The sequence below is a fragment of the Pseudophryne corroboree genome, chromosome 7 (assembly GCF_028390025.1).
Source record: "Pseudophryne corroboree isolate aPseCor3 chromosome 7, aPseCor3.hap2, whole genome shotgun sequence".
Lineage (NCBI taxonomy): Eukaryota > Metazoa > Chordata > Amphibia > Anura > Myobatrachidae > Pseudophryne > Pseudophryne corroboree.
In genome coordinates, this window is record NC_086450.1 from 485,685,344 (window position 1) to 485,713,317 (window position 27,974).

The 27,974-nt window shown below is 51.7% G+C and overlaps 2 protein-coding genes across 6 annotated transcripts in view; both read left to right on the plus strand.

Annotated features, from left to right (window-relative positions):
* LOC134945669 (E3 ubiquitin/ISG15 ligase TRIM25-like) overlaps positions 1 to 27,974 on the plus strand; it is a 201,522-nt gene that overhangs the window by 100,054 nt on the left and 73,494 nt on the right. The gene's annotated exons all lie outside the window — the stretch shown is intronic.
* The window catches only part of LOC134945666 (E3 ubiquitin/ISG15 ligase TRIM25-like), a 43,349-nt gene continuing 38,479 nt past the window's right edge, over positions 23,105 to 27,974 (plus strand). For 3 of the 5 annotated variants that reach the window (XM_063935103.1, XM_063935105.1, XM_063935107.1), the window contains exon 1: positions 23,198 to 23,414. The gene's annotated coding sequence lies outside the window, so the exon portion shown is untranslated. The other 2 variants (XM_063935104.1, XM_063935106.1) reach the window with 2 other exon arrangements.

A 27,974-nucleotide genomic window follows, 5' to 3' on the forward strand; every position in this document is an offset into this window, starting at 1 on the left:
TTACCCATGCCACCCTTGCACCTGTAACTCCTCCCCATGCAAGGGACACCCTGTACCCTTTCCCTTACACCACTGCACCTCCCCTGCAACTATGACATCAACCCCCCACCCCCTAGTCCTTCTCTGCACACTGTAATTTTTTCCCTATACCCTATAAATGCCCCTCACCTCATGCAAGTGTCACCACTTAGGGGTCTATTTACTAAGGCTTGGGTTGAGATAAAGTTAACGGAGATAAGGTACCAGCCAATTGGCTTCTAACTTCCATGTCACAGACTGGGTTTGAAAAATGACAGTTAGGAGCTGATTGGCTGGTATTTTATCTCCGTTGACTTTATCTCCATCCAAGGTTTAGTAAATAGTCCCCTGTATCCTATAACTTCCTCCTTTGCACCCATTTACCCCCCTCTGTAACTGCACCATGCAAGTGCCCCACTGCACACTGTATATTCTATGTCCCTGTAACTGTCACTTTTGCACTCTGTAATTGCCCTCATGCACATGACACCCATTCACCCTGTAACTGCACTCTGTACTTTTTCTCCCTGCACCCTTTGATGCCTACCACTGCACCGTGACCTCAAGGGAGAATGTGCATTGTCACCCTGTATAAAGGGCACTACTGTGTAGCGTAATGTGTATAAGGGGCACTACTGTGTGGTGTAATGTGTATAAGGGGCACTACTGTGATGTGTAATGTGTATAAGGGGCACTACTGTGTGGTGTAATGTGTATAAGGGGCACTACTGTGTGGTGTAATGTGTATAAGGGGCACTACTGTGTGGTGTAATGTGTATAAGGGGCAATACTGTGTAGCGTAATGTGTATAAGGGGCACGACTATATGGTGTAATACGATTTGGGGGCACTTTGTGAATAAGATTGAATCAGATAGTGTGACATAATTTGAACTAGGATTACTACTGGTTGTCCGCTTCCTTTCCTTGTGAGTCCACACGCTTTATTGCTTAGTTCCTTTGTAAAGTATGAGAGGGAGGGCGCAAATTTATAGTTTGCAGGGGGGCACCGGCCCTGGGCACATATGTATCAATGCTGCAGTGAGTGAACTGGCAACATACAAAACCAAACAGGGAATGATACATATGTATTAATGCTGCAGTGAGTGAACGGGCAACATTTAAAATCAGACAGCAGCCAAATAAATTCAATACTGTTACAGTAACCACTAGGAGAGTATATGTAGTAGGAAAGGCTGGGAATCATAATACTATTAGACAGACTACTGATAGATACCAAAAAAATCCAATACTGGTCAAGCAATAAGCTTCCACCAGATCTGGAGGGTAACCCGCACCGAAATTAATAAATTATGATGTCAATCACAAAGTTGGAGTGCCTATTGTCATATCTAATTACACCCTATTTTGGGGATTCACCTATATCAATCTATATATAGGACAAAAAATAAGAGGCTCATAAAGGTGCTACCAACTGGTTTAGACACGGGTATGAAGTCAAATCCCCATAGAAAGGGGAAAAGGAAAAGAAACCAGTTAGATTTAAGGTGCACTCATCCAACTTATTAATTTATCAATATGATTGTTTGTTATAGAACATATATATCCACAGCAGCAGTATCAAATATAGGCTAAAGTGCTCAATAACAAAAAATAGTATAGAGGTTTATTATGTTATTCATTTATGTGGGACTCAATTGTCCTTTATTGAAATTAGAGCGAAATATTAAAATACATAGAGTAAGAAGCAGAGAATAGAAAGTGACAGAAATAGAATATATGTGAATAAAGATTTAAAAAACAAAGCTAATGTGTTTGTCCCTTCTTATATTTTCTGTGTTTATTTTACATGTGCATTTACATACATATATTTATGCAGCACTGTATCAGTGCTATCTTTATATGAGACCTACAGTTTTCATATTCATTGGAGCCTGTTATGCTGCAGTAGAGGGAAACTATGCTGTCTTGCTTTAAAGTTGCAAGATGTTGCAACAAATTGTAGCCAAGTTTCTCTCCACTCCTGCCTATAAGGCTGTAATAATAATAACTTGATTGTAATATTATACGTGGAGGAGTGTAACAATGGCCCTCATTCCGAGTTGTTCGCTCTGAGTTTTTCATCGCATCGCAGTGAAAATTCTCTTAGTGCGCATGCGCAATGTTCGCACTGCGACTGCGCCAAGTAACTTTACTATGAAGTTAGTACTTTTACTCACGGTGTTTTCATCGCTCCGGCGAACGTAATGTGATTGACAGGAAATGGGTGTTACTGGGCGGAAACACGGCGTTTTAAGGGCGTGTGACTCAAAACGCTACCGTTTCCGGAAAAAACGCAGGCGTGTCTGGAGAAACGGTGGGAGTGCTTGGCCGAACGCTGGGTGTGTTTATGACGTCAACCAGGACCAAAAAGCACTGAACTGATCGCACAGGCAGAGTAAGTCTGAAGCTACTCAGAAACTGCTAACTCGTTTGTGATTGCAATAATGCGCATACATCGGTCGCACATTTAAGAAGTTTAGATTCACTCCCAGTAGGCGGCGGCTTAGCGTGTGTAACTCTGCTATAATCGCCTTGCGAGCGAACAACTCGGAATGAGGGCCAATGTTGCTAAATGTGCAACTTTTGCCTGAAACTTCTAAAATGTCACATGGTGTAGGGAATGCTGATATGACATTATGGCCCTCATTCCGAGTTGTTCGCTCGGAGATTTTCATCGCATCGCAGTGAGAATTCTCTTAGTGCGCATGCGCAATGTTCGCACTGCGACTGCGCCAAGTAACTTTACTATGAAGAAAGTAAGTTTACTCACGGCTTTTTCATCGCTCCGACGTTCGCATTGTGATTGACAGGAAATGGGTGTTACTGGGCGGATGCACGGCGTTTTAGGGGCGTGTGGCTGAAAATGCTACCGTTTCCGGAAAAAACGCAGGAGTGGCCGGGGAAACGGTGGGTGTGCCTGGGTGAACGCTGGGTGTGTTTATGACGTCAGCCAGGAACGAAAAGCACTGAACTGATCGCACAGGCAGAGTAAGTCTGAAGCTACTCAGAAACTGCTAACTCGTTTGTGATCGCAATATTGCGCATACATCGGTCGCACATTTAAGAAGTTTAGATTCACTCCCAGTAGGCGGCGGCTTAGCGTGTGTAACTCTGCTAAAATCGCCTTGCGAGCGATCAACTCGGAATGAGGGCCTATATGTATACACCCAGTGTTTAAGAGAAACGATGGGGATAAGCCCGGGTAAACAGTTTCACTGCCCTATATTAGAGGCTGTCTGCTTCATAGAGCTTAATAATCTCTGAAACTTGATTCTAGCATCTACCAGCGCCGGGCCTGTATGTGCCATTTCCTATTTCAGCCATCTGGTTTCCTGATCGTGTTTCAATGTAACTAAACTTTGTGGAGACCTTCCTAATGCATTCAGTAACTGTAATAGTTAACATAAGATTAAGGGTCTGTGGCTAAGGTTCTGATTGTCACTTATTCCACTGGTTCAAATATAATTAATCAGATCCGATTATGTGAATAAATATGATCAGTGCACCTGAAAATGACTGTCCCACTAGCAGTAATATCTATACATTTTTCCATCATGCTGTGGGGTTCCTTCCTCCACTATCATATATGCAGTGAGTACTATGTGATAGTGGAGGAAGGAACCCCACAGCATGATGGAAAAATGTATAGATATTACTGCTAGTGGGACAGTCATTTTCAGGTGCACTGATCATATTTATTCACATAATCGGATCTGCTTAATTATATTTGAACCAGTGGAATAAGTGACAATCAGAACCTTAGCCACAGACCCTTAATCTTATGTTAACTATTACAGTTACTGAATGCATTAGGAAGGTCTCCACAAAGTTTAGTTACATTGAAACACGATCAGGAAACCAGATGGCTGAAATAGGAAATGGCAAATCATATGTATCAATGCTGCAGTGAGTGAACTGGCAACATACAAAACCAAACAGGGAATGATACATATGTATTAATGCTGCAGTGAGTGAACGGGCAACATTTAAAATCAGACAGCAGCCAAATAAATTCAATACTGTTACAGTAACCACTAGGAGAGTATATGTAGTAGGAAAGGCTGGGAATCATAATACTATTAGACAGACTACTGATAGATACATAGCCATAGTTAAAATATATAGCACGACACTCTAAAAGATATCACTGGGATATTCACATCTAGAATACCTAATATCTCTTTATATTAATATCTGTATTATACAGTGGTAATTAAAACAAAATATACTTCAGGTGACCGAAATGCATGGGGATTTATTTTTAGGCTGTCACATATTTTTGAAATTTTTTGACATCTCTTAATAAAAATTTTTTTTTGATATCTCTTAATGAAACTAATAAAAGTTACTAAAATCTGAATTTATCCTGATATAGGGAAGTGTGCATTTAAGCAAAATATAGTCCTGGTCTATACAGACAAGCATTAAATTATAAGTGGGGCTGCCATACCCCGAAGGGAAGTAATATCTTCCACGTATTTTCAGGCTGTTATGATAGGACCAGGGAATATCTGCAATATATGTGGGCAGATAGTTAAAATTGGGATTGCTATACCCCTTAAAGCCCCACATCATCTTCATTGGGACCGCCTTGTCCCCTTAGCAACTTTCCCTATATATAACAGGACCAAGTAATTCCCCATTATATGCATGGTCCAATTACCTACTGTGATTTATGCTAGAATAAAGGTGATATCCGTGTTATATAAAAGTCCATCCCTCAACCTACTCCTAATTGAGATTATATATACAGGTTGAGTATCCCATATCCAAATATCCGAAATACGGAATATTCCGAAATACAGACTTTTTTGAGTGAGAGTGAGATAGTGAAACTTTTGTTTTTTGATGGCTCAATGTACACAAACTTTGTTTAATACACAAAGTTATTAAAAATATTGTACTAAATGACCTTCAGGCTGTGTGTATAAGGTGTATATGAAACATAAATGAATTGTGTGAATGTACACACACTTTGTTTAATGCACAAAGTTATAAAAAATATTGGCTAAAATGACCTTCAGGCTGCGTGTATAAGGTGTATATGTAACATAAATGCATTCTGTGCTTAGATTTAGGTCCCATCACCTTGATATCTCATTATGGTATGCAATTATTCCAAAATACGGAAAAATCCCATATCCAAAATACCTCTGGTCCCAAGCAATTTGGATAAGGGAGACTCAACCTGTATTAGGAACTCTCAGTGGTAACAGTCGATGACACGAACAACTAATGTAACTCTGATTAGATTTATACCTACCTATACTCACAGCCCATATAAGAGGAGTGAGTTCCCGGGAGATATTTCTGTTGAGTGGGAGGTATATTAATTATAGGAGTGATGATTTAAAGCTACCAACCTGGATAGGGTGAACTATCAACACTGCCTGTGACAGTTGACATATAATTGATCTAAAACAAGATGAATGATTTATTTAGGATAACATTGGAATAGACATAACTTAACAATTATTAGATACAGGACATACACACGGACACGTGTTTTAACTCTTTATTTGCACCTTTCAGTCTATTAGGATTCACATATATGTTGATTTGTCTGATTTTAACTCTTATGTTTCACTGTTGTCTGGGCCGCATTAACTTTATATTTTAATGTATGTAATAAAGGTTATGTTTTATGATTGAATTTCTTTTCAGTGCGTCAACCATACAGATTCCTCTTCTTTCTTCCTCCCAACCTTGATCATATACCATGTGACCTGCCGAGTGTCTGAGCTGGAGGGAGAGGAGACGCTGCTGTAACCATATTCATGTCCAGTAAAGCAGAGGCTGGCTGGTAAGGGGGGCACGGTGACATCTAACCCCTGGGCCAGTAGTATGTTAGTGAGCCAGGGCCGCCTAGCTGCGGGAGGGTAGCAGATGTCCTCCTGCTTCAGACTGCTCTGAGTTATAACGTTTAACCACCCTGACTGGCTGCTCACCAGCAGCGGCTAGCCTAAAATGGCTGCTTCCATGGAAGGCTAAAAGAAAATGGCCACTGCTGACCAATGGGGGGCCAAATGTCCTTTCCCAGGACCCTAGGGGCTGGAGAGTGGCAAAAATAAGAATTTACTCACCGGTAATTCTATTTCTCGTAGTCCGTAGTGGAGGCTGGGAACTCCGTAAGGACCATGGGGAATAGACGGGCTCCGCAGGAGACTGGGCACTCTAAAAGAAAGATTAGGTACTATCTGGTGTGCACTGGCTCCTCCCTCTATGCCCCTCCTCCAGACCTCAGGGAAACTGTGCCCGGAAGAGCTGATTGGGAATCCAGGGTAAGACTCATACCAGCCACACCAATCACACCGTACAACTCGTGATAACCTTACCCAGTTAACAGTATGAACAAAAAACTGAGCCTCATTCAAGAGATGGCTCATAACAATAACCCTTAAGTTAAGCAATAACTATGGCCCTCATTCCGAGTTGTTCGCTCGCAAGGCGATTTTAGCAGAGTTGCACACGCTAAGCCGCCGCCTACTGGGAGTGAATCTTAGCTTCTTAAAATTGCGAACGATGTATTCGCAATATTGCGATTACAAACTACTTAGCAGTTTCAGAGTAGCTTCAGACTTACTCGGCATCTGCGATCAGTTCAGTGCTTGTCGTTTCAGGTTTGACGTCACAAACACACCCAGCGTTCGCCCAGACACTCCCCCGTTTCTCCAGCCACTCCCGCGTTTTTTCCGGAAACGGTAGCGTTTTTTCCCACACGCCCTTAAAACGGCCAGTTTCCGCCCAGTAACACCCATTTCCTGTCAATCACACTACGATCGCCGGTGCGAAGATAAAGCCGTGAGTAAAAATACTATCTTCATAGCAAAAATACTTGGCGCAGTCGCAGTGCGGATATTGCGCATGCGCACTAAGCGGAAAATCACTGCGATGCGAAGAAATTTACCGAGCGAACGACTCGGAATGAGGGCCTATATACATGTATTGCAGAGAGTCCGCACTTGGGACGGGCGCCCAGCATCCACTACGGACTACGAGAAATAGAATTACCGGTGAGTAAATTCTTATTTTCCCTGACCTCCTAGTGGATGCTGGGAACTCCGTAAGGACCATGGGGATTATACCAAAGCTCCCAAATGGGTGGGAGAGTGCGGATGACTCTGCAGCACCGAATGAGCAAACTCAAGGTCCTCCTCAGCCAGGGTATCAAACTTGTAGAATTTTGCAAATGTGTTTGAACCCGACCAAGTAGCAGCTCGGCAAAGCTGTAAAGCCGAGACCCCTCGGGCAGCCGCCCAAGATGAGCCCACCTTCCTTGTGGAGTGGGCTTTTACTGATTTAGGATGTGGCAGTCCAGCCGCAGAATGCGCCAGCTGAATTGTGCTACAAATCCAGCGAGCAATAGTCTGCTTAGAAGCAGGAGCACCCAGCTTGTTGGGTGCATGCAGGATAAATAGCAAGTCAGTTTTTCTGACTCTAGCCGTCCTGGAAACATACATTTTTAGGGCCCGGACTACGTCCAGCAACTTGGAATCCTCCAAGTCCCTAGTAGCCGCAGGCACCACAATAGGTTGGTTCAAATGAAACGCTGATACTTTGGGAGAAATTGGGGACGAGTCCTCAATTCTGCCCTGTCCATATGGAAAAACAGATATGGGCTTTTACATGACAAAGCCGCCAATTCTGACACACACCTAGCTGAAGCCAAGGCCAACAGCATGACCACCTTCCACGTGAGATACTTTAGCTCAGGGGTGGCCAAACAGTCGATCGCGATCAACTGGTCGATCGCGGACATGCGACCAGTCGATCACGATCCGCCGTCCAGCCACCCGAAGCCGCGCCTCTCCTGCCTGCCGCTCTGCCTCCTCAGTCTGGTCTGCGGCAGTGATGGCCGAGTGTATAGCTCAAATCAGGAGCCGGTTCGTTAGCCAATGAGAGCTCGCGGACCGGCACCTGATTTGAGCCATACACGCTGCCGTCACCGCCGGAGATCAGACTGAGGAGGCAGAGCGGCAGACAGGAGAAGCGCGCGCTGCGCTCTGCACACACCAACGGTGAGCTCTTCAAGGGGGGCATATCTAGCATTGTGGGCACCTAGCTCAGTGGGGGCATATCTGGCACTGTGGGGTCATATGTGGCACTTGGGGCATATCTGGCTCTGCGGGCACATGGTACTGTGGGGGCATATCTGGCACTGTGGGGTCATATGTGGCACTGGGGGCATATCTGGCTCTGCGGGCACATGGTACTGTGGGGGCATATCTGGCACTGTGGATGCATATCTGTAATCTGGCGCTGTGGGGGCATATCTGTATCTGGCACTGTGGGGGCATATCTGGCACTGTGGTCACATGGCACTGTGAGGGCATATCTGGCACTGTGGGGACATATCTGGCACTGTGGGGGCATATCTGGCACTGTGGGGGCATATCTGTAATCTGGCACTGTGGGGGCATATCTGGCACTATGGGCACATGGCAATGTGGGGGCATATCTGTATCTGGCACTGTGGGGGCATATCTGGCACTGTGGGCACATGGCACTGTGGGGGCATGTGTATCTGGCACTGTGGGGGCATATGTGTTTGAGGTTTTTACCTGTGGGGGCCAATGTGTTATTTCGTGTGAGGCAGTCATTACACTCTGCGCAGCAAGGCTACGTCCCTTTTTTTAAGTTATACCACGCCCACTTTTTGTTATACCACGCCCACTTTTTGTTTTATGCCATGCCCCTTTTTTTGCACGCGTGCCTACGGCGCGCGCTATTATTCCTCCTAGGTAGATCACAAAAGCTTTTTAGCTTTCACAGTAGATCACCGACTACAAAAGTCTGGCCGCCCCTGCTTTAGCTCCACGGTCTTAAGTGGCTCAAACCAAAGGGATTTCAGGACATCCAACACCAGGGCCGTCTTAACAGCAGTGTGGGCCCCTGGGCACAGCAATGCACTGGGGCCCCTACCCATCCTCCAGGGGGGGTGCTATCAGCGGCAGCTTGATGTCCCGCGGGCGGTATGGGGTTTTCTATCTTCTGCTCAGCATATAAGACCTGGAGCAGTAATTTCTGCTAATTACTGCTTTACTGCACAGATGGGGAGGAAGGGAGAACACTAAACTGTAGAAGGTGGCATTGGGATGAATGAAGGGGCCTTGGTACATGACTTTCAGGGTGGTATGGGGTGTTTAATATGTAAGGGAGAGGTCGATAGTGGAGTGGGTTTCATTTTCATCATTTTCTGGTGGTAGGGCAGCTTGCTTGACTGCAGATATCTCAAGTTCCTGGAAAAAAATTTCTTAGCTCTGAAAGGGATAAAATATTAGAGTGCCTCACCTGTCAGGAGGTTCTGGGGACTTGGTGATCAGAGTTCAGGAGCCAGAGCAATCCACCAATGAATATATAAAACTGCATATTAGGCGTGTGGAGCTTGAGCAGGGACCAGCTGCTTGAAGGCTGATATCTCTGGTTCTGGGCATAGTAAAGAAAATCTGCCAGTGTCCACCGAAAGTGGAGAGTCCCAGCTTTTGAACTGTACCCTCAGAAAACTCTTACGTCATACAGAACCTGAGATATCAGGCTGGGAAGAGCAATTAACAGGCTTGGATGGGGACCACTGCTTTGAAGTTTGATATCTCTGGTTCCCTATGGCCGATTTTCAAAAATCTGGTACCTCTGGAAAGAGGGGACCCTCAGCTATCAGCCTAGTGCCCTTGTACTCCTGGGGCCCTTGGGCAAGAGCCCATTGAGCCCATACGAAAAGACGGCCCTGTCCAACACAACGTTAAGATCCCAAGGTGCCACTGGAGGCACAAAAGGGGGCTGAATATGCAGCACTCCCTTAACAAACGTCTGAACTTCAGGCAGTGAAGCCAGTTCTTTTTGAAAGAAAATAGACAGGGACGAAATCTGGACCTTTATGGACCCCAAATTTAGGCCCATAGTCACCCCTGACTGTAGGATGTGCAGAAATCGACCAAGCTGGAATTCCTCCGTTGTGGCCTTTCTGGCCTCACACCAAGCAACATATTTCCGCCATATGCGGTGATAATGTTTTGCTGTCACATCCTTCCTAGCTTTTATCAGCGTAGGAATCACTTCATCTGGAATGCCCTTTTCCGTTAGGATTCAGCTTTCAACCGCCATGCCGTCAAACGCAGCCGCGGTAAGTCTTGGAACAGACAGGGCCCCTGCTGTAGCAGTTCCTGTCGGAGAGGCAGAAGGCCATGGGTCCTCTGAGATCATTTCTTGTAGTTCTGGGTACCAAGTTCTTCTTGGCCAATCCGGAACGATGAGTATAGTTGTTACTCCTCTCTTTCTTATTATCCTCAGTACCTTGGGTATGAGAGGAAGAGGAGGGAACACATAAACCGACTGGTACACCCACGGTGTCACTAGTGCGTCCACAGCTATCGCCTGAGGGTCCCTTGACCTGGCGCAATATCTTTTTAGATTTTTGTTGAGGCGGGATGCCATCATGTCCACCTGTGGCCGTTTCCAACGATTTACAATCAGTGTGAAGACTTCTGGATGAAGTCCCCACTCTCCCGGGTGGAGGTCGTGCCTGCTGAGGAAGTCTGCTTCCCAGTTGTCCACTCCCGGAATGAACACTGCTGACAGTGCTAGGACGTGATTCTCTGCCCATCGAAGAATCCTTGTGGCTTCTGCCATCGCCATTCTGCTTCTTGTGCCGCCCTGGCGGTTTACATGGGCGACCGCCGTGATGTTGTCTGACTGAATCAGCGCCGATTGGTTTTGAAGCAGGGACTCTGCTTGACTCAGGGCATTGTAAATGGCCCTTAGTTCCAGTATATTTATGTGTAGTAAAGTCTCCTGACTTGACCACTGTCCTTGGAAGTTCCTTCCCTGGGTGACTGCTCCCCCATCCTCGGAGGCTTGCATCCGTAGTCACCAGGACCCAGTCCTGTATGCCGAATCTGCGGCCTTTGAGAAGATGAGCACTCTGCAGCCACCACAGCAGAGACACCCTGGCCCTCGGGGACAGGGTGATCAACCGATGCATCTGAAGATGCGATCCGGACCATTTGTCTAACAGATCCCACTGAAAGATCCTTGCATGGAATCTGCCGAAGGGGATTACTTCATAAGAAGCCACCATCTTTCCCAGGACTCGCGTGCAATGATGCACCGACACCTGTTTTGGTTTCAGGATGTCCCTGACCAGAGATGATAATTCCTAGGCCTTCTCCCCCGGGAGAAACACCTTTTTCTGTTCTGTGTCCAGAATCATACCCAGGAACAGCAGACGCGTCGCAGGAATCAGCTGCAACTTTGGGATATTCAGAATCCAGCCGTGCTGTTGCAACACTTCCCGAGATAGTGCTACGCTGACTAACAACTGCTCTCTGGACCTCGCCTTTATAAGGAGATCGTCCAAGTACGGGATAATTATAACTCCCTTCTTCCGAAGGAGTATCATCATTTCGGCCATTACCTTGGTAAATACTCTCGGTGCTGTGGACAGACCAAACGGCAACGTCTGGAATTGGTAATGACAGTCCTGTACCACAAACCTGAGGTACTCCTGGTGAGTTGGGTAAATGGGAACATGCAAGTAAGCATCCTTGATGTCCAGCGACACCATAAAATCCCCCACTTCCAGGCTTGCAATAACCGCCCTGAGCGATTCCATTTTGAACTTGAACTTCCTTATATAAGTGTTCAAGGATTTTAAATTCAGAATGGGTCTCACCGAACCGTCTGGTTTCGGTACCACAAACATTGTGGAATACTAACCCCCTTGATTATCACCTGCTGGAGGTACAGTTTGTGAATAGCCGCCAGTACTACCTCCCTTTCCTGGGAGCAGCTGGCAAAGCTGATTTGAGGTAACGGCGAGGGGGAGTCGCCTCGAACTCCAGCTTGTATCCCTGAGATACAATTTGTACAGCCCAGAGATCCACCTGTGAGTGAACCCACTGGTTGCTGAAGTTCCGGAGATGCGCCCCCACCGCACCTGGCTCCGCCTGTGGAGCCCCAGCGTCATGCGGTGGACTTAGTGGAAGCAGGGGAGGATTTTTGTTCCTGGGAACTGGCTGCCTGGTGCAGCTTCTTTCCTCTACCCCTGCCTCTGGGCAGAAAGGATGCACCTCTGACCCACTTGCCTTTCTGAGGCCGAAAGGACTGTACTTGATAATACAGTGCTTTCTTAGGCTGTGAGGGAACATGAGGTAAAAAAGTCGACTTCCCAGCTGTTGCTGTGGATACGAGGTCCGAGAGACCGTCCCCAAACAATTCCTCACCCTTATAAGGCAAAACCTCCATGTGCCTTTCAGAATCAGCATCACCTGTCCACTGCCGAATCCATAATACTCTCCTGGCAGAAATGGACATTGCATTAATTCTAGATGCCAGCCGGCAAATGTCCCTCTGTGCATCCCTCATATATAAGACGACGTCCTTTATATGTTCTATGGTTAGCAAAATAGTATCCCTGTCGAGGGTATCAGACCATGCTGCTCCAGGACTACACATCCATGCTGAAGCAATAGCAGGTCTCAGTATAGTACCTGAGTGTGTATACACAGACTTCAGGATAGCCTCCTGCTTTCTATCCGCAGGCTCCTTTAGGGCGCCGTATCCTGAGATGGCAGTGCCACCTTTTTTGATAAGCGTGTGAGCGCCTTGTCCACCCTAGGGGATGTTTCCCAACGTAACCTATCCGATGCCGGGAAAGGGTACGCCATCAGTTACCTCTTAGAAATCACTAGTTTCTTATCAGGGAACTCCACGCTTCTTCACACAATTCATTTAACTCATCAGATGGGGGAAAAGTCACTGGCTGCTTTTTCTCCCCAAACATAATACCCTTTTTGGTGGTAACCGGGTTAATGTCAGAAATGTGCAATACATTTTTCATTGCAGTAATCATGCATCGGATGGCCCTTGTGGACTGTACATTTGTCTCATCCTCATCTACACTGGAGTCAGACTCCGTGTCGACATCTGTGTCTGCCATCTGAGGTAGCGGGCGTTTATGAGCCCCTGATGGCCTCTGAGACGCCTGGGCAGGCGCGGGTTGAGACCCCGGCTGTCCCAAGGCTGCTGCGTCATCGAACCTTTTATGTAAGGAGTTGACACTGTCGGTTAATACCTTCCACCTATCCATCCACTCCGGCGTCGGCCCCGTCGGGAGCGACACCACACTTATTGGCTCCTGCCCCTGCCTCCACGTAACCTCCTCATCAAACATGTCGACACAGCCGTACCGACACACCACACACACACAGGGAATGCTCTGACTGAGGACAGGACCCCACAAAGTGGGGCTGGTGTGCTGAGGAAGAAGGCCCCGCCCATTCAGCGGCGGGCTTCTCCCGCGTTTTGTATAATGTAAATGGCGGGGGGTTTTGCACATATACAGTTTTATAGACTGTATTATGTGCATTTTGTGCCCTCACCCTGTGTACACTGGTACTATGCAGCCCACCTGTACCCACTGACACTGTGCATCCCCCCTGTGCCCCCACACTGTGTACACTGGTACTATGCAGCCCACCTGTGCCCACTGACACCGTGCATCCCCCCTGTGCCCTCACCCTGTGTACACTGGTACTATGCAGCCCACCTGTACCCACTGACACTGTGCATCCCCCCTGTGCCCCCACACTGTGTACACTGGTACTATGCAGCCCACCTGTACCCACTGACACTGTGCATCCCCCCTGTGCCCCCACCCTGTATACACTGGTACTATGCAGCCCCACCTGTGCCCACTGACACTGTGCATCCCCCCTGTGCCCCCACCCTGTGTACACTGGTACTATGCACCCCCACCTGTGCCCACTGACACCGTGCATCTCCCCTGTACCCTCACCCTGTGTACACTGGTACTATGCAGCCCACCTGTACCCACTGACACTGTGCATCCCCCCTGTGCCCCCACCCTGTGTACACTGGTACTATGCACCCCCACCTGTGCCCACTGACACCGTGCATCTACCCTGTACCCTCACCCTGTGTACACTGGTACTATGCACCCCCACCTGTGCCCACTGACACCGTGCATCCCCCCTGTGCCCCCACACTGTGTACACTGGTACTATGCAGCATCATCTGTGCCCACTGACACCATGCATTTTCCTGTGCCCCCACCCTGTGTACACTGGTACTATGCAGCCCACCTGTACCCACTGACACCGTGCATCCCCCCTGTGCCCACTCCCTGTGTACACTGGTACTATGCAGCCCCCCTGTGCCCACTTACACCGTGCATCCCTCCTGTGCCCTCAACCTGTGTACACTGGTACTATGCAGCCCACCTGTACCCACTGACACCGTGCATCCCTCCTGTGCCCTCAACCTGTGTACACTGGTACTATGCAGCCCACCTGTGCCCACTGACACCGTGCATCCCCCCTGTGTCCCCACCCTGTGTACACTGGTACTATGCATCCCCACCTGTACCCACTGACACTGTACATCCCCCCTGTGCCCCCACACTGTGTACACTGGTACTTTGCAGCCCACCTGTGCCCACTGACACCGTGCATCCCCCCTGTGCCCTCACCCTGTGTACACTGGTACTATGCAGCCCACATGTACCCACTGACACTGTGCATCCCCCCTGTGCCCCCACATTGTGTACACTGGTACTATGCAGCCCACCTGTACCCACTGACACCATGCATCCCCCCTGTGCCCTTACCCTATGTACACTGGTAATATGCAGCCCACCTGTACCCACTGACACCATGCATCCCCCCTGTGCCCTTACCCTATGTACACTGGTACTATGCAGCCCCACCTGTACCCACTGACACCGTGCATCCCCCCTGTGCCCGCACCCTGTGTACACTGGTACTATGCAGCCCACCTGTACCCACTGACACCGTGCATCCCCCCTGTGCCCTCACCCTGTGTACACTGATACTATGCAGCCCACCTGTGCCCACTGACACCATGCATCCCCCCTGTGCCCTCACCCTGTGTACACTGGTACTATGCAGCCCACCTGTACCCACTGACACCGTGCATCCCCCCTGTGCCCCCACCCAGTGTACACTGGTACTATGCAGCCCACCTGTGCCCACTGACACCATGCATCCCCCCTGTGCCCTCACCCTGTTTACACTGGTACTATGCTGCCCACCTGTGCCCACTAACACCGTGCATCCCCCCTGTGCCCCCACCCTGTGTACACTGGTACTATGCAGCCCACCTGTACCCACTGACACCATGCATCCCCCCTGTGCCCTCACCCTGTTCACACTGGTACTATGCAGCCCACCTGTACCCACTGACACCATGCATCCCCCCTGTGCCCTCACCCTGTGTACACTGGTACTATGCAGCCCGACTGTACCCACTGACACCGTGCATCCCCCCTGTGCCCTCACCCTGTGTACACTGGTACTATGCAGCCCGACTGTACCCACTGACACCGTGCATCCCCCCTGTGCCCTCACCCTGTGTACACTGGTACTATGCAGCCCACCTGTACCCACTGACACCATGCATCCCCCCTGTGCCCCCACCCTGTGTACACTGGTACTATGCAGCCCACCTGTACCCACTGACACCGTGCATCCCCCCTGTGCCCTCACCCTGTGTACACTGGTACTATGCAGCCCACCTGTGCCCACTGACACTGTGCATCCCCCCTGTGTCCTCACCCTGTATACACTGTTACTATGCAGCCCACCTGTACCCACTGACACCGTGCATCCCCCCTGTGCCCTCACCCTGTGTACACTGGTACTATGCAGCCCACCTGTGCCCACTGACACTGTGCATCCCCCCTGTGTCCTCACCCTGTATACACTGTTACTATGCAGCCCACCTGTACCCACTGACACTGTGCATCCCCCCTGTGTCCTCACCCTGTATACACTGTTACTATGCAGCCCACCTGTACCCACTGACACCGTGCATCCCCCCTGTGCCCTCACCCTGTGTACACTGGTACTATGCAGCCCGACTGTACCCACTGACACCGTGCATCCCCCCTGTGCCCCCACCCTGTGTACACTGGTACTATGCAGCCCACCTGTGCCCACTGACACCGTGCATCCCCCCTGTGCCTTCACCCTGTGTCCACTGGTACTATGCAGCCCACCTGTGCCCACTGACACCATGCATCCCCCCTGTGCCCCCACCCTGTTTACACTGGTACTATGCAGCCCTCCTGTACCCTCTGACACCGTGCATCCCCCCTGTGCCCCCACCCTGTGTACACTGGTACTATGCTGCCCACCTGTGCCCACTGACACCGTGCATCCCTCCTGTGCCCCCACCCTGTGTACACTGTTACTATGCAGCCCCACCTGTGCCCACTGACACTGTGCATCCCCCCTGTGCCCCCACCCTGTGTACACTGGTACTATGCAGCCCACCTGTGCCCACTGACACCGTGCATCCCCCCTGTGCCCTCACCCTGTGTACACTGGTACTATGCAGCCCCCCTGTGCCCACTGACACTGTGCATCCCCCTGTGCCCCCACCCTGTGTACACTGGTACTATGCATCCCACCTGTGCCCACTGACACCGTGCATCCCCCCTGTGCCCTCACCCTGTGTACACTGGTACTATGCAGCCCACCTGTGCCCACTGACACCATGCATCCCCCCTGTGCCCCCACCCTGTGTACACTGGTACTATGCAGCCCACCTGTACCCACTGACTCCGTGCATCTCCCCTGTGCCCCCACCCTGTGTACACTGGTACTATGCAGCCACACCTGTGCCCACTGACACCATGCATCCCCCCTGTGCCCCCACCCTGTGTACACTGGTACTATGCAGCCCACCTGTACCCACTGACTCCGTGCATCTCCCCTGTGCCCCCACCCTGTGTACACTGGTACTATGCAGCCACACCTGTGCCCACTGACACCATGCATCCCCCCTGTGCCCCCACCCTGTGTACACTGGTACTATGCATCCCCCCTGTGCACTCGCCCTGTGTGCACTGGTACTATGCAGCCTCACCTGTACCCACTGACACCATTCATCCCCCCTATACCCTCACCCTGTGTACACTGGTACTATGCAGCCCACCTGTACCCACTGACACTGTGCATCCCCCCTGTGCCCTCACCCTGTGTACACTGTTACTATGCAGCCACACCTGTGCCCACTGACACCGTGCATCCCTCCTGTGCCCTCACCCTGTGTACACTGGTACTATGCATCCCACCTGTGCCACTGACACTGTGCATCCCCCCCTGTGCCCCCACCCTGTGTACACTGGTACTATGCAGCCCACCTGTGCCCACTGACACCATGCATCCCCCCTGTGCCCCCACCCTGTGTACACTGGTACTATGCAGCCCACCTGTACCCACTGACACCAAGCATCCCCCCTGTGCCCCCACCCTGTGTACACTGGTACTATGCACCCCCACCTGTGCCCACTGACACCATGCATCCCCCCGGTGCCCTCGCCCTGTGTACACTGGTACTATGCAGCCCACCTGTACCCACTGACTCCGTGCATCCCCCCTGTGCCTCCACCCTGTATACACTGGTACTATGCATCCCACCTGTGCCCACTGACACCGTGTATCCCCCCTGTGCCCCCACCCTGTGTACACTGGTACTATGCAGCCACACCTGTGACCACTGACACCGTGTATCCCCCCTGTGCCCCCACCCTGTGTACACTGGTACTATGCACCCCCACCTGTGCCCACTGACACCATGCTTCCCCCCCTGTGCCCACACCCTGTGTGCACTGGTACTATGCAGCCTCACCTGTACCCACTGACACCATGCATCCCCCCTATACCCTCACCCTGTGTACACTGGTACTATGCAGCCCACCTGTACCCACTGACACTGTGCATCCCCCCTGTGCCCTCACCCTGTGTACACTGTTACTATGCAGCCACACCTGTGCCCACTGACACCGTGCATCCCCCCTGTGCCCACACCATGTGTACACTGTTACTATGCAGCCACACCTGTGCCCACTGACACCGTGCATCCCCCCTGTGCCCTCACCCTGTGTACACTGGTACTATGCATCCCACCTGTGCCCACTGACACCGTGCATCCCCCCTGTGCCCCCACTCTGTGTACACTGGTACTATGCATCCCCCCTGTACCCACTAACACCGTGCATCCCCCCTGTGCCCCCACCCTGTGTACACTGGTACTATGCATCCCACCTGTGCCCTCACCCTGTGTACACTGGTACTATGCATCCATGTCCGAAACTAGGGGGGGCTAGGGGGTCAGGCGACCTAGGCGCCGGATTGGAGGGGGCGCCGAGATTCCCTAACCAGAGCTAGCGCTATCCGCTAAACATGGTCCGCGATGCGTGAACGCTTCAGCCCCACATAGCACTGCCGCTGTCTGTCTCTGAAGTGAGGGGAGAGAAGACCTGGGCCCTCATTCCGAGTTGTTCACTCGCTAGCTGCTTTTGAGCAGCATTGCACACGCTAAGCCGAATTGCGAACGAAAGATTCGCAAAATAGCGAAGAGAAATTTCTTTTCTGTTTCTGAGTAGCTCAAGACTGCGATCAGTTCAGTGCTTGTCGTTCCTGGTTTGACGTCACACACACCCAGCGTTCGCTCAGACACTCCCCCGTTTCTCCAGCCACTCCTGCGTTTTTTCCAGAAACGGTAGCGTTTTTTCACACACTTCCACAAAACGGCCAGTTTCCACCCAGAAATACCCACTTCCTGTCAATCACATTATGATCAGCAGAACGATGAAAAAACGTTGTAATGCCGTGAGTAAAATACCAAACTTCTTAGCAAATGTACTTGGCGCAGCTGCAGTGCGAACATTGCGCATGCGCAGTTTGCGACAAATCGCTCCGAAGCTAAGTAAAATAATGAGAGAACAACTCAGAATGAGGGCCCTGGTCAGGGAGATCGCGCTGAAACTGCTCCCTCCTGCACTGCCTAAGCTTGCCGCTGCCTGTCAGCAGTTTGACAAGCGCAACAACAGCAGTGGGGAACTGTGCTGCTTGCTGAGCCTGTGAAACAGCTGACTGACAGCGGCAGTGCTATGTGGGGATGGGGGAGAGCAGCTGATTACTAAGTAAGTGAAGAACAGGGGGGGCTACAGGAAGTACAGCAGAGGCCAGGTGAATAACTGAAATCTCCCAGCAGCTCAGCTTCCCCTCTTCACTCCTCTGTCCTCTCTGCCTGCTGCCCGTCCCCAGGTCTTCTGCTGCTCCTCCGTTCTTCCCCTGCTTCCTCTAACTGAGGCTGAGCTAGAGAGGCCATCAGAAGTTATCCAGCTGTGCCTCTCTCCTCTGTATCCCCAGGTATGCCTCTTTCCCCAATATACCCATATGTGCCTCTTTTCCTATATCCCCATGTGTGCCTCTTTTACTATATCCTCTTGTGTGCATCTGCTCCTCACCTCATGTGTGCCTCTCTTCCTATATCCCCATGTGTGCCTCTTTCTCTATATCCTCATGTCTGCATCTTTTCCTCTATCCCCATGTGTGCTTCTCTCCCTATATCCCCATGTGTGCCTCTTTCTCTATATCCTCATGTCTGCCTCTTTTCCTATATCCCATGTGTGCCTCTTTTCCTATATCCCCATGTCTGCCTCTTTTCCTATATCCCCATGTGTGCCTCTTTTCCTATATCCCCATGTGTGCCTCTTTCTCTGTATCCCTATGTCTGCCTCTGCCCCTACCCACCCCATGTGTGCCTCTTTCCCTATATCCTCTTGTGTGCATCTGGTCCTCACCTCATGTGTGCCTCTTTCCCTATCTCCCCATGTGTGCCTCTTTCCCTATATCCCCACGTGTGCCTCTTTTCCTATATCCCCATGTCTGCCTCTACCCACCCCATGTGTGCCTCTTTTCCTATATCCCCATGTCTGCCTCTACCCACCCCATGTGTGCCTCTTTTCCTATATCCCCATGTCTGCCTCTACCCACCCCATGTATGCCTCTTTTCCTATATCCCCATGTATGCCTCTACCCACCTCATGCGTGCCTCTTTTCCTATATCCCCATGTGTGCCTCTTTTCCTATATCCTCTTGTGTGTATCTGCTCCTCACCTCATGTGTACATCTTTCTCTGCTTCTCCCCTTCTATGCCTCAGTCCCTTTCCCATCAGTGCCTCTGCTCACTTTCCTATATACTGTACAGTCTAGATATATATATTTGATATGTTCCCCATCCATGTTTCTGTCCCCTCTATCTGTGTCTCTGATACTCCCCCCGTGTCTCTGCTCACTATATTGGATGTCTGTCTGTCTGTCTATATACGCACACATAGTTACATGCGCGAGAGGGTGCCAAGTTAATGCCTTGCCACGGGTGACATAAATTCTAGTTTCGGCCATGATGCAGCCCACCTGTGCCCACCCACACCATGCATCCCCCCTGTACCCCAACCCTGTGTACACTGGTACTATGCAGCCCACCTGTGCCCACTGACACCATGCATCCCCCCTGTGCCCCCACCCTGTGTACACTGGTACTATGCATCCCCACCTGTGCCCACTGACACTGTGTATCCCCCCTATGCCCTCACCCTGTGTACACTGGTACTATGCATCCCCACCTGTGCCCACTGACGCTGTGCATCCCCCCTGTGCCCTCACCCTGTGTACACTGGTACTATGCAGCCCACCTGTACCCACTGACACCGTGCATCTCCCCTGTACCCTCACCCTGTGTACACTGGTACTATGCAGCCCACCTGTGCCCACTGACACTGTGCATCCCCCCTGTGCCCTCACCCTGTGTACACTGGTACTATGCAGCCCACCTGTACCCACTGACACTGTGCATCCCCCCTGTGCCCCCACCCTGTGTACACTGGTACTATGCAGCCCACCTGTACCCACTGACACCGTGCATCCCACCTGTGCCCTCACCCTGTGTACACTGGTACTATGCAGCCCACCTGTGCCCACTGACACCGTGCATCCCCCCTGTGCCCCCACCCTGTGTACACTGGTACTATGCATCCCCACCTGTGCCCACTGACACTGTGCATCCCCCCTATGCCCTCACCCTGTGTACACTGGTACTATGCATCCCCACCTGTGCCCACTGACGCTGTGCATCCCCCCTGTGCCCTCACCCTGTGTACACTGGTACTATGCAGCCCACCTGTACCCACTGACACCGTGCATCTCCCCTGTACCCTCACCCTGTGTACACTGGTACTATGCAGCCCACCTGTACCCACTGACACCATGCATCCCCCCTGTGCCCTCACCCTGTGTACACTGGTACTATGCAGCCCACCTGTACCCACTGACACCATGCATCCCCCCTGTGCCCTCACCCTGTGTACACTGGTACTATGCAGCCCACCTGTACCCACTGACACCGTGCATCTCCCCTGTACCCTCACCCTGTGTACACTGGTACTATGCAGCCCCACCTGTACCCACTGACACCGTGCATCCCCCCTGTGCCCTCACCCTGTTTACACTGGTACTATGCAGCCCACCTGTGCCCACTGACACCATGCATCCCCCCTGTGCCCCCACCCTGTGTACACAGGTACTATGCAGCCCACCTGTGCCCACTGACACCATGCTTCCCCCCCTGTGCCCACACCCTGTGTGCACTGGTACTATGCAGCCTCACCTGTACCCACTGACACCATGCATCCCCCCTGTGCCCTCACCCTGTGTACACTGGTACTATGCAGCCCACCTGTACCCACTGACACTGTGCATCCCCCCTGTGCCCTCACCCTGTGTACACTGTTACTATGCAGCCCACCTGTACCCACTGACACCGTGCATCCCCCCTGTGCCCTCACCCTGTGTACACAGGTACTATGCAGCCCACCTGTGCCCACTGACACCATGCTTCCCCCCCTGTGCCCACACCCTGTGTGCACTGGTACTATGCAGCCTCACCTGTACCCACTGACACCATGCATCCCCCCTGTGCCCTCACCCTGTGTACACTGGTACTATGCAGCCCACCTGTACCCACTGACACTGTGCATCCCCCCTGTGCCCTCACCCTGTGTACACTGTTACTATGCAGCCACACCTGTGCCCACTGACACCGTGCATCCCCCCTGTGCCCTCACCATGTGTACATTGGTACTATGCAGCCCACCTGTACCCACTGACACCAAGCATCCCCCCTGTGCCCTCACCCTGTGTACACTGGTACTATGCATCCCACCTGTGCCCACTGACACCGTGCTTCCCCCCTGTGCCCTCACCCTGTGTACACTGGTACTATGCATCCCACCTGTGCCCACTGACACCGTGCTTCCCCCCTGTGCCCTCACCCTGTGTACACTGGTACTATGCATCCCCCCTGTGCCCACTGATACCGTGCTTCCCCCCTGTGCCCCCACTCTGTGTACACTGGTACTATGCATCCCCCCTGTGCCCACTAACACCATGCATCCCACCTGTGCCCTCACCCTGTGTACACTGGTACTATGCATCCATGTCCGAAACTAGGGGGGGCTAGGGGGTCAGGCGACCTGGGCGCCGGATTGGAGGGGGCGCCGAGATTCCCTAACCAGAGCTAGCGCTATCCGCTAAACATGGTCCGCGATGCGTGAACGCTTCAGCCCCACATAGCACTGCCGCTGTTTGTCTCTGAAGTGAGGGGAGAGAAGACCTGGGCCCTCATTCTGAGTTGTTCACTCGCTAGCTGCTTTTGATCAGCATTGCAGACGCTAAGCCGAATTGCGAACGAAAGATTCGCAAAATAGCGAAGAGAAATTTATTTTCTGTTTCTGAGTAGCTCAAGACTGCGATCAGTTCTGTGCTTGTCGTTCCTGGTTTGACGTCACACACACCCAGCGTTCGCCCAGACACTCCCCCGTTTCTCCAGCCACTCCTGCGTTTTTTCCAGAAACGGTAGCGTTTTTTCACACACTTCCACAAAACGGCCAGTTTCCGCCCAGAAATACCCACTTCCTGTCAATCACATTATGATCAGCAGAACGATGAAAAAACGTTGTAATGCCGTGAGTAAAATACCAAACTTCTTAGCAAATGTACTTGGCGCAGCTGCAGTGCGAACATTGCGCATGCGCAGTTTGCGACAAATCGCTCCGAAGCGAAGTAAAATAATGAGAGAACAACTCAGAATGAGGGCCCTGGTCAGGGAGATCGCGCTGAAACTGCTCCCTCCTGCACTGCCTAAGCTTGCCGCTGCCTGTCAGCTGTTTGACAAGCGCAACAACAGCAGTGGGGAACTGTGCTGCTTGCTGAGCCTGTGAAACAGCTGACTGACAGCGGCAGTGCTATGTGGGGATGGGGGAGAGCAGCTGATTACTAAGTAAGTGAAGAACAGGGGGGGCTACAGGAAGTACAGCAGAGGCCCGGGGAATAACTGACATCTCCCAGCAGCCCAGCTTCCCCTCTTCACTCCTCTGTCCTCTCTGCCTGCTGCCCGTCCCCAGGTCTTCTGCTGCTCCTCCATTCTTCCCCTGCTTCCTCTAACTGAGGCTGAGCTAGAGAGGCCATCAGAAGTTATCCAGCTGTGCCTCTCTCCTCTGTATCCCCAGGTATGCCTCTTTCCCCAATATACCCATATGTGCCTCTTTTCCTATATCCCCATGTGTGCCTCTTTTACTATATCCTCTTGTGTGCATCTGCTCCTCACCTCATGTGTGCCTCTCTTCCTATATCCCCATGTGTGCCTCTTTCTCTATATCCTCATGTCTGCATCTTTTCCTCTATCCCCATGTGTGCTTCTCTCCCTATATCCCCATGTGTGCCTCTTTCTCTATATCCTCATGTCTGCCTCTTTTCCTATATCCCATGTGTGCCTCTTTTCCTATATCCCCATGTCTGCCTCTTTTCCTATATCCCCATGTGTGCCTCTTTTACTATATACCCATGTGTGCCTCTTTCTCTGTATCCCTATGTTTGCCTCTGCCCCTACCCACCCCATGTGTGCCTCTTTCCCTATATCCTCTTGTGTGCATCTGGTCCTCACCTCATGTGTGCCTCTTTCCCTATCTCCCCATGTGTGCCTCTTTCCCTATATCCCCACGTGTGCCTCTTTTCCTATATCCCCATGTCTGCCTCTACCCACCCCATGTGTGCCTCTTTTCCTATATCCCCATGTCTGCCTCTACCCACCCCATGTGTGCCTCTTTTCCTATATCCCCATGTCTGCCTCTACCCACCCCATGTATGCCTCTTTTCCTATATCCCCATGTATGCCTCTACCCACCTCATGCGTGCCTCTTTTCCTATATCCCCATGTGTGCCTCTTTTCCTATATCCTCTTGTGTGTATCTGCTCCTCACCTCATGTGTACATCTTTCTCTGCTTCTCCCCTTCTATGCCTCAGTCCCTTTCCCATCAGTGCCTCTGCTCACTTTCCTATATACTGTACAGTCTAGATATATATATTTGATATGTTCCCCATCCATGTTTCTGTCCCCTCTATCTGTGTCTCTGATACTCCCCCCGTGTCTCTGCTCACTATATTGGATGTCTGTCTGTCTGTCTATATACGCACACATAGTTACATGCGCGAGAGGGTGCCAAGTTAATGCCTTGCCACGGGTGACATAAATTCTAGTTTCGGCCATGATGCAGCCCACCTGTGCCCACCCACACCATGCATCCCCCCTGTACCCCAACCCTGTGTACACTGGTACTATGCAGCCCACCTGTGCCCACTGACACCATGCATCCCCCCTGTGCCCCCACCCTGTGTACACTGGTACTATGCATCCCCACCTGTGCCCACTGACACTGTGCATCCCCCCTATGCCCTCACCCTGTGTACACTGGTACTATGCATCCCCACCTGTGCCCACTGACGCTGTGCATCCCCCCTGTGCCCTCACCCTGTGTACACTGGTACTATGCAGCCCACCTGTACCCACTGACACTGTGCATCCCCACTGTGCTCCCACCCTGTGTACACTGGTACTATGCAGCCCACCTGTACCCACTGACACCATGCATGCCCCCTGTGCCCTCACCCTGTGTACACTTGTACTATGCAGCCCCACCTGTGCCCACTGACACCATGCATCCCCCCTGTGCCCTCACCCTGTGAACACTGGTACTATGCAGCCCACCTGTGCCCACTGACACCATGCATCCCCCCTGTGCCCCCACCCTGTGTACACTGGTACTATGCATCCCCACCTGTGCCCACTGACACTGTGCATCCCCCCTGTGCCCTCACCCTGTGTACACTGGTACTATGCAACCCACCTGTGCCCACTGACACCGTGCATCCCCACTGTGCCCCCACCCTGTGTACACTGGTACTATGCAGCCCACCTGTACCCACTGACACCATGCATCCCCCCTGTGCCCTCACCCTGTGTACACTGGTACTATGCAGCCCACCTGTGCCCACTGACACCGTGCATCCCCCCTGTGCCCTCACCCTGTGTACACTGGTACTATGCAGCCCCCCTATGCCCACTGACACTGTGCATCTCCCCTGTGCCCCCACCCTGTGTACACTGGTACTATGCAACCCACCTGTGCCCACTGACACCATGCATCCCCCTGTGCCCTCACCCTGTGTACACTGTTACTATGCAGCCCCACCTGTGCCCACTGAAACCGTGCATCCCCCCTGTGCCCTTACCCTGTGAACACTGGTACTATGCAGCCCCCCTGTACCCACTGACACCATGTATCCCCCCTGTGCCCTCACCCTGTGTACACTGGTACTATGCAGCCCCCCTGTGCCCACTGACACTGTGCATCTCCCCTGTGCCCCCACCCTGTGTACACTGGTACTATGCAACCCATCTGTGCCCACTGACACCATGCATCCCCCCTGTGCCCCCACACTGTGTACACTGGTACTATGCAGCCCCACCTGTGCCCACTGACACCGTGCATCCCTCCTGTGCCCTCACCCTGTGTACACTGGTACTATGCAGCCCACCTGTGCCCACTGACACCATACATCCCCCCTGTGCCCCCACCCTGTGTACACTGGTACTATGCAGCCCACCTGTACCCACTGACACCAAGCATCCCCCCTGTGCCCCCACCCTGTGTACACTGGTACTATGCAGCCCACCTGTGCCCACTGACACCGTGCATCCCCCTGTGCCCCCACCCTGTGCACACTGGTATTATGCAGCCCACCTGTGCCCACTGACACCATGCATCCCCCCTGTACCCCACCCTGTGTACACTGGTACTCTGCAGCCCCACCTGTACCCACTGACACCGTGCATCCCCCCTGTGCCCCCACCCTGTGTACACTGGTACTATGCATCCCCACCTGTGCCCACTGACACTGTGCATCCCCCCTGTGCCCTCACCCTGTGTACACTGGTACTATGCAGCCCCACCTGTGCCCACTGACACCGTGCATCCCCCCTGTGCCCTCACCCTGTGTACACTGGTACTATGCAGCCCACCTGTACCCACTGACACCGTGCATCCCCCCTGTGCCCTCACCCTGTGTACACTGGTACTATGCAGCCCACCTGTACCCACTGACACCGTGCATCCCCCTGTGCCCTCACCCTGTGTACACTGGTACTATGCAGCCCACCTGTACCCACTGACACTGTGCATCCCCCTGTGCCTTCACCCTGTGTACACTGGTACTATGCAGCCCACCTGTGCCCACTGACACCGTGCATCGCCCCTGTGCCCTCACCCTGTGTACACTGGTACTATGCATCCCACCTGTACCCACTGACACTGTGCATCCCCCTGTGCCCTCACCCTGTGTACACTGGTACTATGCAGCCCACCTGTACCCCCTGACACTGTGCATCCCCCATGTGCCCTTACCCTGTGTACACTGGTACTATGCAGCACACCTGTACCCACTGACACTGTGCATCCCCCTGTGCCCTCACCCTGTGTACACTGGTACTATGCAGCCCACCTGTACCCACTGACACTGTGCATCCCCCATGTGCCCTTACCCTGTGTACACTGGTACTATGCAGCCCCACCTGTACCCACTGACTCCGTGCATCCCCCCTGTGCTCCCACCCTGTGTACACTGGTACTATGCATCACACCTGTGCCCACTGACACCGTGCATCCCCCCTGTGCCCTCACCCTGTGTACACTGGTACTATGCAGCCCACCTGTACCCACTGACACTGTGCATCCCCCTGTGCCATCACCCTTTGTACACTGGTACTATGCAGCCCACCTGTGCCCACTGACACCGTGCATCCCCCCTGTGCCCTCACCCTGTGTACACTGGTACTATGCTGCCCACCTGTGCCCACTGACACTGTGCATCTCCCTGTGCCCTCATCCTGATGGAGGTGATGTAAAGTGGTTTTTGTTAGTGATGAGCGGGTTCGGTTTCTCGGAAACCGGACCCCCCAAACTTCACCCATTTTACACGGGTCCGATGCAGGTTTGAACCTTCCCGCCTTTCTCGGCTAAGCCGAGCGCGCCCGAACGGCATCATCCCGCTGTCGGATTCTCGCGAGAATCGGATTCTATATAAGCAGCCGCGCGTCGCCGCCATTTTCACTCGTGCATTGGAGATGATAGCGAGAGGACGTGGCCGGCGTCCATTCCGTTTATTGTAGAAGTTGATTGGTTTATTGCTTAATTGTGGTTAGGATTGGGGAGCAGCTGTTAGGAGGAGTACAGTGCAGAGTTTTGCTGATAAGTGACCACCAGTTTTTATCCGTTCTCTGCCTGAAAAAAAACGCTCCATACCATATCTGTGCTCAGTGTGCTGCATGATATATCTGTGATGAGTGCTCACACTGCTTAATTGTGGGTACTGGGGAGCAGCTGTATTATATAGCAGGAGTACAGTGCAGAGTTTTGCTGACAGTGACCACCAGTATACGTTGTCTGCCTGAAAAACACTCCATATCTGTGCTCAGTGTGCTGCTTTATTGTGGGGACTGGGGACCACCAGTATAATTAATATTATATAGGAGGAGTACAGTGCAGAGTGACCACCAGTATACTATATATAGCAGTACGATATGGAAGGCCACTGCTGTGCCTACCTCTGTGTCGTCATTAAGTATACTATCCATCTACATTCTATACCTGTGGTGCATTTTAGTTGTGCGCAGTATATATAGTAGTTTAGCTTAGTCACACAGCGACCTTGGTGCGCCTCTTTTTTTCTTTGC